Source organism: Gossypium hirsutum, chromosome A10, assembly GCF_007990345.1.
Source record: "Gossypium hirsutum isolate 1008001.06 chromosome A10, Gossypium_hirsutum_v2.1, whole genome shotgun sequence".
NCBI classification, from domain to species: domain Eukaryota; kingdom Viridiplantae; phylum Streptophyta; class Magnoliopsida; order Malvales; family Malvaceae; genus Gossypium; species Gossypium hirsutum.
In genome coordinates this window covers 27,159,852-27,177,565 of record NC_053433.1, presented here as the reverse complement: position 1 = coordinate 27,177,565, position 17,714 = coordinate 27,159,852, and the positions used below count along the sequence as shown (strand labels likewise).

The 17,714-nt window shown below is 37.4% G+C and overlaps 1 non-coding gene across 1 annotated transcript; it reads right to left on the bottom strand.

The window, feature by feature from the left end:
• Positions 1-4,546: 4,546 nt before the first annotated feature.
• LOC121208633 (small nucleolar RNA R71) lies at positions 4,547-4,652 on the bottom strand. Its single transcript, XR_005903765.1, has one exon. It is a non-coding gene; the product is annotated as a small nucleolar RNA R71 (small nucleolar RNA).
• Positions 4,653-17,714: the final 13,062 nt, after the last annotated feature.

The window sequence follows — 17,714 nt, the reverse complement described above, 5'->3', positions numbered from 1 at the left end:
ATGCAATCTAACAATCTCAGCAATGTATAATTCAGCTAGCTTATCAAGTGAATAGTCGATACGTGCGGAAATAAAATGAGCCTATTTCGGCAATCTATCAACAACGACCCATACGACATCTTTCTTCTTCGAAGTCAAAGGTAACCCTGATATGAAATCCATCGTAACTCTATCCCATTTCCATTCGGGTATAGTTACAGGCTGAAGTAAACCCAAAGGTACTTGATGTTTGGCCTTTACTTGTTGACAAATCGAACATCTCGATACAAATTCAAAAATATCTCGTTTCATACCTGACCACCAATATAATTTCTTCAAATCATTATACATCTTCGTACTTCCTGGATGAACAGACAGACAACCACTGTGTGCCTCATTAAGAATTTTCTGAATCAACCCAGTATTTTTCAGTACGCAAATCCTACCTTGAAACATCAAACAATCATCGGCCCCAATCTAAAAGTCTGAATCACCATTCAGTTCTCATTGAACTCTCTTAGCTTGCAATTCACTGTCACATTTCTGAACTTCACAAATTTGCTGAAGAAATACCGATCTAGCTTTTAACTCAGATAGAATCAATCCATCATCAGACAAATTCAGTAGCGTATTCATTACTCTCAAAGTAAGCAAAGATTTCCTAGTCAAAGCATCAGCGACTACATTCGCCTTCCCAGGATGATAATCGATTACCAATTCTGTTGTCGCAAATTCAAATCTTTCTAAGTCATCAAATACTTTAAACTCTTATGATCAGTAAAGATGTGACACTTCTCACGGAATAAATGGTGTCGCCAAATTTTTAAAGCAAATACAATGGCAGCCAATTCCAAGTCGTGCGTCGGATAATTCCTTTCATGCAATTTCAACTGTCTCGAGGCATAAGCTATCACTTTACCCTATTGCATTAGCACACAACCATGACCGTTCAATGATGCGTCACTGTAAATCACAAACTTTTTTCCTGACTCAGGTTGCACTAATACCAGTGCCTCAGTCAACAACGCTTTCAACTGTTCAAAACTCTTTTGACATTTCTCAGACCATTCGAATTTCATATCCTTTCGTACCAATTTGCTCATAGGTGTAGCAATCATCGAAAATCCCTTAACAAAATGTTGATAATAACCAGCCAAACCCAACAAGCTTCTATCCTCGGATACATTCCTCAACGGTTTCTGATCAACAATTGCCGAAATCTTACTCGGATAAACCCTTATACCTTCCGCTGAGACAATATGCCCCAAAAATCTGACTTCTCGGAGCCAAAACTCACTTTTGCTGAAATTAGCAAATAATTTCTTATCTCTCAAAGTTTGCAATACAATTCTTAAATGTTTTGCATGCTCAGACTCATCTCGGGAATAAATCAAAATGTCGTCAACAAAAATAACTACAAGCTTAACTAAATACGGTCTGAAGATTCGATTTATCTAGTCCATAAAAATTGCAGAAGCGTTTGTTAATCCAAATGGCATAATGAGAAATTCATAATGCCCATACCTCGTTCTGAATGCGGTCTTCGGCATATTCGACTCTTTAACTCTCAACTGATAATAGCCTGATCTCAAGTTTATCTTCAAGAACACTGTTGCCCCTTTCAACTGGTCGAACAAATCATCAATTCTTGGTAAAGGGTACTTGTTCTTTATCGTAACCTTATTAAGTTAATTATAATCAATATAAAGTTTCATGGATCCGTCTTTCTTCTTGACAAATAACACTGGTGCACCCCAAGGTGAAAAACTTGGTCTTGCAAAACCCTTATCTGTTAACTCTTGCAACTAAGATTTCAATTCTTTCAATTCAGTTGGAGCCATTCTATACGGAGCTATCGATATCGGTGAAGTTCCCGGTACTAAATCAATAGTAAACTCAATCTCTCTAATCAGTGGTAATCCAGGCAACTCCTTTGGGAACACATCCGGATATTCACAAACTACCGCCACAGATTCAATCTTTAATTCAGACACTTTCGTATTCAGTACATACATAAGATAAGCTTCATAACCTTTTCTTACATTCCTCTGAGCCTCATCAACGAAATCATAATAGGCAACTCACCTAACTCATCCGATTCAATCTAAAGAATTTCATTATTTTGACATTTCAATTCCATAATCTTTTGTCTACAAATCACTACAACATCAAGTAGAGTCAACCAATCCATTCCAAGAATTACGTCAAACTCATCAAATGGTAAAAGCATTAAGTCAACCAGAAAATAGTGACCCCGAATCATTAAAGAACAACTCTTGTAAACTTTATCAACTAGAACATTTTTGCCTAAGGGATTCCGCATTTTAGTCACGTTCTCAGTAGACTCAACAGGAAAATTCTTACTAGATACCAAATTCATGTAAATATAAGAATGAGTCGATCTAGAATCAATCAATGCAACTACATTGTACCATAGAGAGAAAATGTTCCAATGATAACATCAGGGGATGACGCATCTTCGCGAGAGCGAATAGCATAAGTTCTAGCAGGTGCTCTGACCTCTAATCTTGTAGTTAACTAATAAACCATAATTTATACATATTTTTACCCCATGTTTAACACATTTTATGGATGATTTTCCATTAGAATTGTTGAATTCGATGCTCCAAATGCTTTAATTTCATGTTTTACACTTAGGAGAGCATAAGAGAGCGAAAGGAACGAGAAACAGGCCAAAAACGAAGAAAATGGGCCAAAGTACGAAATCAACACGGCCTGGACCTCCTCACACGGGTAGACCACACGGCCGTATCAACTTGGCAGGCTTGAGCACAGCCTGAAGTAGTCACATACGGGCGTGTCCCTACCGAGCCCAAGTTGAGTCCAATTCAAAAATGCCTAATTTTGAGGGCTTTTAGGTATTCCAAAGCCTATAAATACACCCTAGAGAAGGAAGAAAAGGGAGGACAGAGTAGGGGGTAAGGAATTACTCCAAGAAAGCCGATTGATTCATCTCAGAAGCCGGATTCATCATCAAGACTGAAGATCTCTCCTCAATTCCCTTTCAAGAGTTTTGGGTTTTCTTTATGTTTTGTATTCTTTAGTATTCTAAGATGTTTTCTTATTTAGTTATGAACTAAATCCCATAAATACCTAAGGGGAATGAAACCTAAGACGAATCTTGTTATTATTTTCTGAATTGTATGATAAATATTTGACTTGTTCTTAATTATGTGTTCTTAATTCTTGTTTTGATATCCCAGGATACCGATTCAAGATAAGCTCTTATTTAGAGGAGGAATAGACCCTGTTTAAGAGTACATTTGTCATAATTAAGCGGAGTTGATTGCGCACCTAGACATAGGGTGACAAGATTTTGCCGGATTAGGGTGAAACCTAATAAGGGGATCCATAGATCGAGTTAATGCAACCCTAGAGTGTTAATTAAAGAAAAGTCTCGGTTATTCAATCTAGGGATTAGACGTTATTAGTCTTGAATAGGGATAATAACATAACTTAGGGATATTTACGGAACAAGTTAAATGAATAAATCATCCAATTCAGAGCCAGAATAACAAGTACAGTCTAGGTGGATTTTTCCTTAAGTATTGTCTTCATTCAATCGATTTTTCCAAAAGCAATTCCCCAATTCCATTCTCTGTGCGTTCTTAGTTTAGATAATTAGTTAGTTAAAACAAAAACCTCTCTATTCTTAGGCTAGATAATAAAAAGACAGTCATTACTAGTACCTTTAGTTCCTTTTGGGTTCGACAATCTGATCTTGCTAAAACTATACTGCTGTTTGATAGGTACACTTGCCTACATCGCAATAATAGTTAGTTCAAGAACGAGTAATTATAAATATTTAAAACCTATCATGAAATCACGCGATCAAGTTTTTGGCGCCATTGCCGGGGAACTGAAATATTAGGAACTTAATTTTTATTACTTTAGCCATTTATTTTTCGTGCACTTTAATTTATTATTATTTATTAATTTACTTTTCCTTCTCTTGGCAGGTTTTTAAAGTTTATGACTAGAATAAATCCGTTAGGACCATTACTTTTTGACAAAGAAATCGATCGTACAGTTCGCAGAAATCAAAAAGAAATAAGGCGAAGCTTAAGATACACAGAAAACGAGCAAGAAGATAATACTCAACCTCCAATCGAAGAGATGGCTGAAAACCAAGGCAATCAGCTACCTCCTGTAATTGCGGTTAATCAAAATTCTACTCCACGCACTATGTATGATTATGCTAAACCTTATCTAACAAGAACTGAATCGAGCATAGTTAGACCTGCTGTAGCTGCAAATACTTTTGAATTAAAACCTAACACTATTCAAATGATACAGCAATTTGTTTAGTTTGATGGTTTGCAGAATGAGGATCCCAATGCTCATTTAGCCAACTTCTTAGAATTATGAGATACATTTAAAATTAATGGTGTCTTTGATGATGCCATTCGTCTTCAGTTATTCCCTTTTTAATTGAGGAAGAAAGCTAAACAGTGGTTGAACTCGTTACCACGAGGGTCAATTACTACTTAGGAACAAATGACCTAAAAAATTTTACTAAAATATTTTCCGTCGGCTAAAACGGCTAAATTACATAATGATGTCTCTTCTTTTGTGCAGATGGATTTAGAAACACTCTACGATGCATGGGAGAGATACAAGGACCTTTTGAGAAGGTGCCCTCACAATGGGTTATCGCTTTGGCTACAGGGTCAAAAGTTCCATAATGGCCTGAATCCTTCGACTCGACAAATGGTTGACACAGCTGCTGACGGAACCATCAATAATAAAACACCTGAAGATGCCTATGAGTTTATAGAGGAGATGTCACTGAATAACTATCAGTGGCAAGTCATGAGGACAAAACCAATGAAAATAGCTGGAGTTTATAATGTCGTTTCAGTCACCATGCTCTCTAATCAGGTAGAACTCTTAAATAAAAAGATTGATGGTTTTCTTAGTTCTTCACAGGTTCACCTAGTAATGCAATGCGAAGCAAATGGAGGTGGAACAAGCCATTCGGAATACCAACCTTATGGCCACAACATGGATAACGAGCAATTAAACTACATGGGTAATAATCCTCGACCTCAAAACAATCCATATAGTAACACTTACAATGCAGGTTGGAAAAACCACCTTAATTTCTCGTGGAGCGGTCAAGGAAATCAAAGACCACAACCACCTCCAGGCTACCAACAACAACCCTACCAATAGGAAAAGAAGCCGAACCTTGAAGAGATGCTCTCAAAGTTTATTTCGGTGTCAGAAACTCGTTTCCAGAACACTGAGACAACACTTAAAAATCAACAAGCGTCGGTCCAAGGGCTTGAAACTCAAATAGGCCAGCTTTCCAAACTAATTTTCGAACGACCACAAGGTAGCTTGCCAAGTAATACTGAACCCAACCCAAGGGAACAACTCAACTCAATTAATATTCAAGATGAAGAAGGAGTTGTTGAGCCTGAACCAGAACTGAGGCAAGAAACTGTGGTAAGCAAAGGTCAAGGTGAGGTAGATAACAATAAAAAGAAAACGATGAATGTCGAATACAAACCTCGTGTGCCATACCCCAACGCGACAAGGAAAGACCACTCAGATGAACAATTTGGTAAATTCCTTAAACTCTTAAAAAAATTACATATTAACTTACCGTTTATTGAAGCCCTATCGTAGATGCCAAACACAATGAAATTTTTAAACTTTTAGCAAATAAGAAGAAGTTGGACGAGGCGTCGCACGTGGAGCTAAACGCAGTTTGCTCAGCTATTCTCCAAAATAAATTACCGAACAAACTAAAAGATCCAGGGAGTTTTACAATTCCTTGCTTAATTGGTAGTTTAGATGTTAATAATGCATTAGTTGATTTAAGGGCTAGTATTAACGTCATGCCCTACAAAATGTTTAAGCAATTAGGTCTCAGGAAACCCAAACAAACTAGGATGAGCATTCAATTAGCAGATAAAACTATGAGGTTCCCTAGGGGTATTATTGAAGATGTACCACTTAAAATCGATAAATTTATATTTCCCGTTGACTTTATTGTTCTAGATATAGAGGAGGATAGCAACACTCCTTTAATTTTGGGAAGGCCCTTTTTAGCAACTACTAAAATGATTATTGATGTTGGCACAGGTGAACTCACACTCAGTGTGGAAGATGAAACAATCACCCTTCAAGCTCGCAATTTTGGCAACACATCGGGAATTGAATGTGACAGCCCTAAAGTGACCCTAGTCGGAAAGCGGTTTCGGGACCGCTAAACCAAGTCACCAAATTATTTGAATATGATAATTATTGTCTAAAATATGTGAATATGAATGTGTGAAAGTTTTAAGCTTTGATTTAGTTAATTGCATGTGAATTTAGTTAATAGGACTTATGTGTGACACTTTTGAAATGTGATAGGTTAATCTATAAGGATCTATTGGTGCATGTAATCAAAGGGGTGGACTTGCATGTCAATTTCCCCCATTTAATTAGTAGTGGCCGGCCATGACAAAGGGTGATGGGTAAAAACACATTAAAAACAATTTGTGATAACATGTTGTGGGAAGAACAATAAAATATGAGGGGAGTGGGAGGAGAAACCAAAGTTGTTTCATCCTTGCTCCCCCATTTTGCCGTACCTAGGAGAAGAAAAATAAAAAAAAAGCTTCATCCTCTTTGTTCTTCTTGACCTAAAAATCAAAGGAAGAAGAAAGGAGTTCTCTTGCTTCATGTTCGGTTTGGATGAGGATTAGGAAGAGGTAAGTACCTTGAAATTCTTGGAAAATTTTGTATAAAGAAGGTGGTTAATTTAAGTTCTAATCATTCCATGGCTTAAGTTTTGATTGTTAGGAGGTTTGATATTCGGCCAAGTAGTTGAAGATCTTAGTACATATATTTTTTTTCTTCTTTCTTGAAGGTTGAAATTTGGGTTGTTCTTAAGGAGGTGCCGAATGTGGTCATTGAAGGGCCTTGAGGAACAATATGTGTGGCTTGGGTTACAACATTCGGCCATGGTAGAAAATGGAAGTGATAGATGGTTGTTAATTGTGATAGTTTAAGGAAATTGTAAGTAGTTTGAATAAATGAACAATAATAATAACAAATCATCTAGTGAATTGGTGTAGTGGCCGAATTTAAACTAGGAAGTTATTGAGTAATGTGTGTGTTTTAAGTGATAGAATTGAGTGAATGCTTGGAATGTGATATGTATGAATTATGTGTTAAATTAAGGTTTGCTAAGCTAGCTATTAAGATGAAGTACAAATGTTAGTATTTGATTGCTAGTGTATATATGTGTACTAGCCGAGCTTTGAATTTGAAAAAAATGGTTTGAGCACCATGTGTTGTATTGAGATTGTTTGAGTGAAATCGTAGATATTTATATGATGAATTCGATTGTGGACATACATGCTTAAATAAGATGCACACATGAAATAGATTGGTGTTGCATGTATTCGGTTAGAGGCAAGCATATTGATGCTTTTATCTTGGCTTAGGTAATCGGCTAAAAGAGAGTGTGGAGTAATATGTTGAGTTTGATTCATGATTTCATATATATGTGACTCTAATGTCTAATGTATATATGGGCTAAGTACCTTGGGTTTCTCTTTTGATGTTCAAATGATTAAATCAATTTATTTGTTAAATTAAGCTCAAGAGCAAAGGGGAACTAAATCCGATAAAGGGAAGGGAAAAGTGATCGAATAGCCGTCGAAATCGTTTGACAACATCCGAGATAAGTTTCCGAGTAATGAAACTCAGTTTACGATTTGATTAAGTTATGACGTATAAGCACAACAAATAAACGGTGATAGAATGGTTCTACTTGAATTATACATTGAGTTAATTAGTCTATACGTATGACGAGTAGCCGTATGTGCATAGAGATCATGTCATAAAGCAAACTAAATCATGCTGTTTGTATGTGGCTATTAAGCCGAAAATGGGAATGCTTAATAAGTGACCTGTGTTTGAATTCTAGTTATGAAAATGAAATAGAGATGTGTCATGATTATTTGGTATGTGCATGAATATTCGAATGATAACCGGGCCAAGTCCCGAAGGCATTTGTGCGAGTGACTATTTCCGGGCTAAGTCCCGAAGGCATTTGTGCGAGTTACTATATCCGGGCTAAGTCCCGAAGGCATTTGTACGAGTGACTATTCCCGGGCTAAGTCCCGAAGGCATTTGTGCGAGTTATTATAACCGGGCTAAGTCCCGAAGGCATTTGAGCGAGTAGCTATATCCGGCTAAATTCCGAAGGTACTTGGTTTGGGAATGAGCGATCTTGCTGTAATAATTTCAATTAATACGCTCGTAAAATCCCAACGATGAGGTACGTTTCGTATATGCACTGGAGTAGTTGATTCCTTTTAAATATTATTCGCTCAGTCGATTAATGAGCTTCCGGCCTTGGTTAAGTTGATCCCTTATGTATGAATATAAGGGTTGGAAATGTGAGGTAGGACTGATTTTTGAGAATGTGTGTATATGAAATCATCCGTTTAGTTATATGAATGCTATACTTCAGTTGTGCCTAATTTCATTGCTCAAAACTTACTAAGCATTAAATGCTTATTCCGTTTCTTTGATTCTCTATTTTATAGACTTTGGTTCGTCAGCTATCGGACTCGGGATTGTTGAAGTCTAAGTCGTCCACACTATCAAAGCCCCTTTGGTACTCTTTTAGTTGAACTCTGCTAATGGCATGTATAGGACTGCCCTTTTGTTATTAGTAAAGTACTTGGTGTTGTATATATTTGGATAGCCATGCGAAAATGGCTTATATATTTTAAGCATAGTGATATAATCATTTTGTATGTATATGGTTATTGAGAGGTGTGGATATGCTTGGCAATGATTGGCCATTGGAATGGTTAATCATGATCATATTTTGTGCTATATATGCTAAAGGGCTAGTTGAATCATGGAAACTATGAAATAGGTAAAGTCTACCTTAAAGGCAGATGCTGACAGCAGCAGTGACATAAATTTGAAAAATCACTAAAAATAGTAGGAATGGAACTAAATAGTGAAAAAAAATTATGTAATCGAACCTTGATGAATCTATTTTCATATGGAAGAAACGAAACGATCATATGGGTCGTATTTTGAGAGATATTTAAGTTATCGTGGAACAGGGCCAGAGCGATTTCTGGATCCCCTAATCTGACTTTGAAAATTCACTATAAATTAGACAGAGATAATTATAAGTCATGCCATATATGTATAGATTCCTTTTTGAGTCTAGTTTCATTAGAAACAAACGTCATAAGTATTGAAGCCCTGTACAAGGATATTTATAAGTCGTAATGCATGAAGGTCAGAGTAGTCGAACCCTGTAACAGGGGAGACTTTAACTAATAAACTGTACTAATTGGCCCAACCAAAAATTCTAGAAAAAAATTTTGTAGATGGATATATGAGTCTAGTTTCAGGAAAAATTTACGGAACTGGTTTTCGAGTTTGGGAACTCGAGATATGATTTTTATGGTGACAGTGACGCAGTTAGCCAGCTTGTCTGGAAATTTTAAATGAACTGTGTTTTACAATGAAATAAGTCCGTAAATACCTCGTGTTCGACTCTGGCAACGGTCTCGGGTACGGGGTGTTACATTGAAGGTGATCGTTTAACCCATTCTACTAGAACTAACAATATGGTACAACCTACTTTACACTTTACAGGAAATGAGTTTGAAAGAAGCACACGAGTCATTCTCAAGCAATAGTAGAGGACCTATTCATGAAGATCGAAGGTTATAAATTGAAGAACTCGATGAATGGCGGACGCATAAACCAAGAACACTCGACAAACCGAATCTACGGCAGAACAAGCTCAATACCTTTCCAAATCAACTTAAGATTGGAGATAGAGTCTTATTAAATGTTGCAGATCCCCATATTGTCGCTACCACACCGAATGAAGAAATCCCTCTTAACGTACTTAGTATCTTTCCATTCGGTACGGTCGAGGTAAAGCACCCTAAGTTCGACACTTTTAAGGTAAACAACACCCGTTTAAAACCTTATTTTGATGAGATTGATGACAGGAATGTGGAGTATAAACTCCTCAAACCACCATGATTATTCAACGGAGAGGTAAGTCAAGCTTAGACTATAAATAAACCCTTCTCGGGAGGCAACCCGAGCATTAACTGTATCAACTTCTTTAAAAATTTAGTCTTCAACATCTAACTTACTAACAGAGCTTTCAAATATAGGTTTTCCATAGAGACAAGGCCAAGCACACGAGCGTGCTTATGGCCATGTGAAAACAGGGAAAGGATTTTCCCAAACATGGGTTACGAAAAAACGCCACGACCGTGCGACATGGCCGTGGTCGAGCCTGCCAAAACAACACGGGTGTGCGACACGCCCGTGTGGAAGACTCGTGGTTGAAACTGAGAAACTAGCACGGGCGTGCAACACACCCGTGTCTAACACCCATGGTCTAACCTGTCAAATTAACACGGGAGTGGAGCGTACACACACGGGCGTGGGAGAAGCGAACAACGCCAAACACGACCATGCGACATGGCCGTGTACACCCACACGCCCAAGGAATACGGGCATGTACTAAATGTCAGACGCGCCCAAATTTGAAATTTGTGAATCACACGGGCTGAAATTGGAAAACATGGGCGTGTGCCCTGGCCGTGTGGGCCAAAATCTATAAATACCCTACACTATTCACTTTCTTCCCCATTCAAAAACCCTAATCCTAGTCGCTGCAACTCCACACGGCCTCCCTACCACGCCCGTGCGCCGCTTCCCACTTTATTTTTGACGCTCAATCTCTTTCCCTTAACGTTTGTTTACTCCTTTCACTTCTATTTTACTTATCTTTAATACTTATTATCAACATAATCTTCATGTCTTTTGAACTATTTTTCATTTTTCTATCATTTAATTTGTATTCTTAGGTTAGTTATCATACATTTCATGTTAAATCAAGTTATTAGGAACACCTCATACCCATGACATTACTATGCTTATTCTCATACTATTACCATGCCAATGTCTATCATTTAATTTGCATTCTAGGTTAGTTATCATACATTCCGTGTTAAGTTGAGATTAAGAAAACCTCATACCCATTACATTTCTATTCTCATTCTCATTGTTATTGTGGTTGAGTTTGCTTCATATTAGTAGTATTGGCTGAAATAGTTAGTTCAAATTCATGCCTTTTACTTCTTCGATTTCGTTTACCTATTATTATTATTCTTTATATTCCAGGATTTTAATGTCGTCTTCACAAGGAAAGAAAATCGCCGTACTCGCCTCGAAGAAGAGGAAGAGAGCCTCATCTTTCTCGAGTCCAACCACGAAAATTTGTCACCCTCTCCTGCAGTTCCCCCGAGGGCCCCAAGAAGAGCTTTTCCAAATACTTTAGGCTCAACCCTTAATTACGAGCTGCAGCATCAACTGGGCTGCCGTAGAACAAGTTCAGATGGCTAATGCGAATAGGGCCCTCCTAACCACCGACCCTTGGGAGCTATTCTTTGGGATCATCGAACCAACATACCTCGAGCTCACGATGGAACCATGCTCAACGTTCCATCTTCAGACCGTAATGACAAATTATGATGATCCCGGCATGGTCCAGTTTCGCCTAGGTGGGTTAGTCTGCCAGCTAAGCATCCCAGAATTTGGTGCTGCACTAGGCTTATATACGGAGGAGTTCAAGGAGGAAAATGAACTACATGCTCTCACTCGCCACATACATTTTTCTCCTTCGAAGTACTGGCACATTTTGGCCCTTGGCACAGCCTCCTACAATCCTAGCCGCTTCAAGGCATCAGTTCTCCCACCATCCCTGAGGTACTTACACGCCATTTTAGCTCACACGATTATAGGGAGGCGAGAGAGCACTGGCGTCGTCAACACTCACGACGCCTACTTCTTATGGTGTATGTCGCACGAGCACGCCATCGACCTTGCCTACTTCATCGCCCTAGCGATTCAGCACCAGACAGAGCAGCATAGGAAGGGGGTCATCTCCATTGGCCCCTCTGTGACTCGACTGGTGCGACACTTTGGGCTCCTCGACACCGCGACCCAAGAATCATCCTTGACCCTATTGGCCAGATGTCACCACAAGGCATCTCGAGCATGCTTAGTATGAGGATGATCGAGAGGTGCCGAGGAACCTACCCTCCTCAATATCGTCATGCCCAATCCACCGAGGAGGAGGCCTACGAGAACATTCCTGATGATGTCCTTTCACAGTACGAGGACCCACCGACTCAGCCACCACCACCCTCTCGTCTAGTTCATGCGGCGGCTTCATATGCTGACATCTCTGAACGCCTCACTCGATTCGAACAGCAGTGTTTTCAACGATTTGACAACATTGATGCTAGTCTACAACAGATTTGTCAGCAGCTCCACATCTCATCGCCAGTCCCACCTCGCGAACCATCCAGCGATGAAGATGTTTAAAAGCATTTATTTATTATTTATGTTTTTAATTTTTATTAAAACTACTTTTTTATTTTTATTAAATTTTAGAAATTTTATTTTTAATTATTAATTTCGGCTATTTCTTTTTGAGTAATTATTCTTCCTAATATCCCCTAAAAAGTTCTTGATTTTATCACAGTTATATAGAGCTCTTAAGCTCATCATCACGTAGGAACTAAAACTCCATCGGGAAAGGTTCTCCACGACTGCCATGTTCTGCTCGCCCACGACCATAGCTACCACTAGAGATAATATCCTTTTGGCACAGGACTTATGGCCTAATGAACCTCTACGACTGCTGGGGTATCCTCCTCCACTCTCGAATCAATTATCCCCAAAACTCTAGTTTGAGGAATTCATCATACAGGAAGTTTCACTTCTCTCCCTATCTTATTTTTATACTCTAATATCTATCTTTGTACATTGAGGGAAATGTAGATCTTAAGTGTGGGGGGGGCATTTATTTCATTATCAGAAAAATCCCTGAATGACTGCCTTGCTCTCTTGAAAAGCTCTCATATCATATTTAGGATAAATTTTGATTGATTTATGATTTTGATTGATATATCTTGAATTAAAACATAGGCATTTATGCATTGATTGTTTAAACGTTAAGACATTAGAGAATCAAGTATGATAAGTTGATTTTTAAGAATTTAAATCTTAGGTTGTTTCCCTAAAGTTTAGGTATTACTTTGAGTTGGGATTCACAAGTTTTAAACATCAAAAAGCCATAATTTTTGTGAGATTTTTGAGCCTTTTGAGCATCTATTAATTCTTTCATGCTTACTTTTATTATTGCTTTGAGTGTGTCAGTAGTGAACTGTTATTCTAGAACTTGCTTGATTATTCATGTTAAGACCACACCATTTGATTTGATATGTCAAAATGATTAAGACACTTAGGATTAACCCACTCATGCCATGAAAAGCCTACCTCCACAATTAATCCCTAGTGAACCCCCTTGAGCCTAACAAACTATTTCTTGTATTACCCTTAATATTAACCTTTAACCCATTATTGTTGAAATCCCCTAAATTAATTTAAACCCCATTTTTGTCGAGATTTGAATTGAAATATTTGATTAGCTATGTTTTATTCTACTCTGTAATTTAATGTGTTCTTAAAAGAACATGTATACATATTAGTAGTGATCTTCTGTTTGTAAGCTTCAGAAGTTAAATTCATTAGTCTGAGAAGAAGCTCTGTTGTACGCAAGCGATGATTAACTCTTTTTCTAGTTAGGTAATTTTTCAATTCAATCTCGATTCTAACCCTTTCTTTCAGCTTGTGACCACACCCCCTAACCAAACCTCATTACAACCCTCTAAAGACCTTTTTGATTGATGTATCATCTTAAATTATAGTGGTGGAGATTTGATTTTCATGCAAGCCTATGGTAATGACTTTTCATTATTGACTATTGAGTGCTTCATTTATTGTCCTTAAACACCTCGAGTGATTTGAGTGAATCTGTAGTGAGGATGTGAAACTCTGTGATATTTTGAATCAAAGGTAATTACTTAAATGAGGAGAGACACCTATGTTTGCATGATTAAATACTCAACTTGGAATGTTTGAAACTTTTATGTCCTTTTAGTTGAATTCTCAATGTATGATTACCTATGGATTATTCTGAGATATTATCGATAGAAATTATAAGTTGAGAAGAATTTATTTTGATTATGAGTTGAGAATTTTGCTTGAGGACAAGCAAATGCTTAAATGTGGGGGTATTTGATAAACCGTAATTTATACATATTTTTAACCCATGTTTAATGCATTTTATGGATGATTTTCCATTAGAATTGGTGAATTCTATGCTCTTAATGCTTTAATTTCATGTTTTACACTTAGGAGAGCATAGGAGAGCCAAAGGAATGAGAAACGAGCCAAAAATGGAGAAAATAGGCCAAAGTACTAAATCAACACGGCTTGGACCTTCTCACACAGGCAGACCACATGGCTGTGTCAATTTGACAGGCTCGAGCACGGCCTGAAGTAATTGCACACGGGCGTGTCCCTACCGAGCCCAAGTTGAGTCCAATTCGGAAAAAGGCTAATTTTAAAGGCTTTTAGGCATTCCAAAGCCTATAAATACACCCTAGAGAAGGAAGATAAGGGAGGACAGAATAGGGGGTAAGTGTAACACCCCGTACCCGAGACCGTTGCCGGAGTCGAACACGAGGTATTTACGGACTCATTTCATTTATTCTCACAGTCCAAAAAAAAATTTTTTCAGACAAGCTGGCTAACTGCGTTACTGTTACCTTAAAAATCATATCTTGAGTTCCAAAACTCGAAAACCAGTTTCGTAAATTTTACCTGAAACTAGACTCATATATCCATCTACAAATTTTTTTCTAGAATTTTTGGTCAAGCCAATTAGTACAGTTTATTAGTTAAAGTCTCCCCTGTTTCAGGGTTCGACTGCTCTGACCTTCATGCATTACGACTTATATATCTTCCTGTACAGGGCTTCATTAGTTATGCCGTTTGTTTCTAACGAAACTAGACTCAAAAAGGAATCTATAGATATATGGAATGACCTCTAATTATCTTTGGTTAATTTATAGTGAATTTCTAAAGTCAGATCAGGGGATCCAGAAATCGCTCTGGCCCTGTTCCACGAAAACTTAAATATCTCCTAAAATACGACTCATATGATCGTTTCGTTTCTTCCATATGAAATTAGATTCATCAAGGTTCGATTACATAATTTATTCACTATTTAATTCCATTCCTAATAGTTTTAGTGATTTTTCAAATCCACACCACTGCTGCTGTCCGCATCTGTTTTTACGGTGAACTTTACCTATTTCATGGTTTTCCATGAATCAACTAGAATTTGTCATACAAAGCACCAAAATGATCATGATTAACCATTCCAATGGCTAATCGTTACCAAACATTCCATACCTCTCAATGAACAACATACAAAACGATTTTTAATGCTATGCTCAAAGTATATATATAAGCCATTTTCGCATGGCTATCCAAATTTATACAAAACCAAAGGGTACATGACCAACAACAAAAAGGGTAGTCCTATACATGCCATTTTCAGAGTTCAACCAAAAGTGTACCAAAAGGGCTTTGATAGTGTGGACGACTTTGACTTCAACAATCCCGAGTCCGATAGCTGACGAACCAAAATCTATAAAACAGAGAATCAAAGAAACGGAGTAAGCATTTAATGCTTAGTAAGTTTTGAGCAATGAAATCATGCACAACTGAAGTATAGCATTCATACGACTAAACGAATAATTTCATATACACATATTCTCACAATCATACCTACTTCTCATTTCCAACCCTTATATTCATACATAAGGAATCAACCTGACTAAAAGCCGGAAGCTTGTTAATCGATTGAGCAAATACTATTTAGAAGGAATCAATTATCTCAATGCACATACGAAACATACCTCATCGTTGGGATTTTACGAGCGTATTAATTGAAATTATTACAGCAAGATCGCTCATTCCCAAACCCAAGTATCTTCGGGATTTAGCCGAATATAACCACTCGCACAAGGCCTTCGGGTCTTAGCCCGGATATGGTCACTAGCATAAATGCCTTTGGGACTTAGCCCGGATATAGTCGCTAGCACAAATGCCTTTGGGTCTTAGCCCGGATATAGCAACTCGCACAAATGCCTTCGGATCTTAGTCCGGATATAGTCACTAGCATAAAAGCCTTCGGGACTTAGCCCGGATATCATTCGAATAACCATGCACATATATCAATAAATCATGACACAACCATATTTCATTTTCATTACCCAAAGCTCAAACACAAGACACTTATCACACTTACTAATTTCGGCTCAATAGCCACACACAAACAGCATGATTTGGTTTGCTTTATGACATGATCTCTATGCACATACGACTACCCATCATACGTATAGACTACTTAACTCAACATATAATTCAAGTAGAATCATTATATCACCGTATATTTGTTATGATTATACGTCATGACTTAATCAAATCGTAAACTAAGTTTCATTACTCGAAAACTTACCTCGGATGTTGTCGAACGATTTCGACGGCTATTCGATCACTTTTTCCTTCCCTTTATCGGATTTAGTTCCCCTTTGCTCTTGAGCTTAATTTAACAAATAAATTGATTTAATCATTTGAACATCAAAAAGAGAAACTCAAGGTACTTAACCCATATATACATTAGACATTAGAGTCACATATATATGAAATCATGAATCAACTCATCATATTAGCCCACACTCTCTTTTAGCCGACTATCTAAGCCAAGATAAAAGCATCAATATGCTTGCCTCTAACCGAATACATGCAACACCAATCTACCTCATGTGGCCGAATATGCATGTCTATGTTGAGGCCAATTCTATACTTAATACATTCTACAAATATGGTTACTTGTATTGACTAAATACCATTTTGTTTCAAGTTCAAAACTCGGCTAATACCCATATATACACTAGCAATCAAATACTAACATTTGTACTTCACCTTAATAGCTAGCTTAGCAAACTTTAATTTAACATATAATTGTTCATAACACAATTAAAGCATCCTCTCCATTCCATCAACTCAAAACACATACATTAACCTAATATCAATTAACTAAGCACTTTAACAATTTTTCTTTAACTACACACATTCGGCAATGACAAAGACAATTTAACAAACCTTAAATTCAACTTATAACAACATATACTCAATATTCAAAGCATTTAACATCACTTCATCATGCTTTTACATCATGGCCGAATGCTCCTTTTAACCCACTTACCCTCACAAAGCATGAATTTCATTATCCAAATTGCAAGCTTACAATCCCATGAATTTTAACCTTATAATATCTATCCAACCCTCACTCATTAGCTTCTATCATCAATCTCAAACAACACTAAATAAAAATATACATCATGGGTCTAAGGTAGAACCAAGAAAGGAACTCATAAATATCAAGATGTAAGCAACTACCATTGTTCATCTAGATTTAGCATGAAACAACAACCATCACCCTTATTAATCTCCATAGCCGAAAAACTTACTCATTCCACACTTAAAGTTTCAACATGGGTTACAAAAATAACTTGATATCTCACTCTATATCAACTAAAATTTCAAGAACTAGTATAAACTTTCTTACCTTAATATTGACCTAGGATAACCGAATGCTTCATTCCCTTCTTCCTCTTTTCATTTCGGCCAAGAAGAACAACATGAGAACTCTTTCTCTTTTTTTTTTTCCTTCAAGTCATGGCAATGGGGGGGTAAGGGGGAGACAACTTTGGTTTCATCACCCC